The sequence below is a fragment of the Propithecus coquereli genome, unplaced genomic scaffold (assembly GCF_000956105.1).
Source record: "Propithecus coquereli isolate 6110/MARCELLA unplaced genomic scaffold, Pcoq_1.0 Scaffold41, whole genome shotgun sequence".
In the NCBI taxonomy this organism is placed as follows: Eukaryota; Metazoa; Chordata; class Mammalia; order Primates; family Indriidae; genus Propithecus; species Propithecus coquereli.
The window spans coordinates 715,618-717,773 of NW_012149841.1; positions in this window are offsets into that span (position 1 = coordinate 715,618).

The window sequence follows — 2,156 nt, forward strand, 5'->3', positions numbered from 1 at the left end:
TGATTAACATTCTCTTTCAACTTCTACCTTAGTTCTATAATCTTGCTTCATAATTTCTGCGCCTATAGACCGTTAAAATTCATAATTATTTTCTTCTTAGTGGATATGTTTTTAACAATATATACTGTCTTTCTTTATAGCCCTTAATACTTTTTGCCTTGCATTTTTCTGATATTAATGTTGTTCTACCAGTTTGTTTTTGAATATGATTGCCCTTTTATAAATTTTTCTATCCCTCTATATTGAACTTTCTGCTTCATTTTCCTCTAAAGTTAACTGTTTAATCAGTTTCTTTGTATTAAAATATGAGTCTTACTGCATGGATAGGTAAATAGGTATATATTCCATTTATATTTGTAGAATAGCTACTAAATTTGAACATGTTGTGAACTTCTATTTTTACATTATATCATCCCTAAAATCAGATTGCCTCTTACAATCGATGATTCTCTTTTATTTTCTTCCCTCTGGGATTGAGTTGGCTTTTATTACATTTTTTTCTGCCTTTACTATCGATTAGTTTTTATTACTAATTTTCCTTTTACTTGTATAGAAAGCATAGATTTTATTATTACTATTTTAGTGACTACCATTTATTCTATCATTGTTAAATTCTTTGTATGTCTTATAGATTAGGTAGTAGAATAATAGAATGGCATATAAAAGGAGACTACACGTGTAAGGAAATAAACTGGGATCTGGGGAAACTCCACTTCAGAACCAACACATAAAATAGAAAGCAGAGGAAAAAGAACAGACACAACTGAAAACTGAATCTATATTTTGAATAAAAAGAATGCAGAACACAAAGGCAAATAACTCAGCATAATTATAAATAAGGTTAACAGATATAGAGGATAGGTATTCGTAATTAAATACAAGAATAATTAATGTAGAGAATACAACAAATGCAAACAAAAAATAAAATTGAGTATAATTTCATGAAGTGAATAAAAGACTGAATATAGTCATAAAAGACATTGTTCCTATGTTTATACTGTTTATACAATGCATTGTTTAAGAGTAAGAGACATTTAATATAATCATAATGAGTAATTAAGCACATAATTACAAGAGGACAGATTTCTGTAAAGGAGATATATTAATACTTATATAATGAGGCAACTTACTCAACATCAAACATTAGGGAAGAATTTCCTGAGATCTGAAGAATGAATAGATGTTATTGATAACCTACTGACATGAGAGGAGGAAAAGCACCCAAGAAGTACTAATAGAATGTGGGAAGAACTGGGTTGAGAGTAAACATGGAATACATTATTATGGGATAAATAGTGACCCTCTGGCCCCACAAATTCATATGTTGAAGCTCTAACCCCTAATACCTCAGAAGGTGACTATATTTAAATAAAGGATCTTTAAAGAAGTGACCAAGTTAAAACAAGACCCTTAGGGTTGGTCCTAATCCAGGGGTGGGAACATTTTCAGGCTGGAAGCCCGCATTAATTTAGCTGTAAACAAATAAGGCCACATTTAAGAAACTTCAGTTAGATATACTTAAAAATGTACATTATTTTGTAAAAATCTAACTACTATGTACTTAATAATTTCAAAAAATGAGAACTATTAATTTTAAAGTTAACTAGCATGTTAATAACTTTGTTGTGTCTACTTTTTATTGGAAAGCACTTGAATATTTGGTTGCAGCATGGAGGTCTGCAGTGCCAGTTGATCCTATAGATGGGTATTACTCATTTGTGACTTTAAGGGCATCTTGATTTGGGTTAGATAGGAGAATGCAGACTCACAGCAGTAAGTGGTTGAAAACCAAGAAAGCATTTTTCGGGCATGTTGCTGGAGGCATGGGTATTCTACTGCATTTTCCACATTCCAATTGGATTGTTCTTAGCATCAAACAATGACTTTTAAAATGTCATCTGCTGGAGCTCAATCAATTCCACCTGTAGTTCTTTAGGTGCCTTGGTGATATCAACTAGGTGAGGCTGAAATGCTAATTTGAGTGTGATGTCATGATTCTCAAAGTCATTGAAACTTTCATTGTATTTTCCAGTTAATAGCTACATATTCCTCAAGTGATTCGCATATATTATCCTGCTCGTCAATGACCTTTGCTAACTGGGGAAAATGTTCATCTAAAATTTCCTTTTGTAGAAGTGTTTTGAAAACAGATAAGT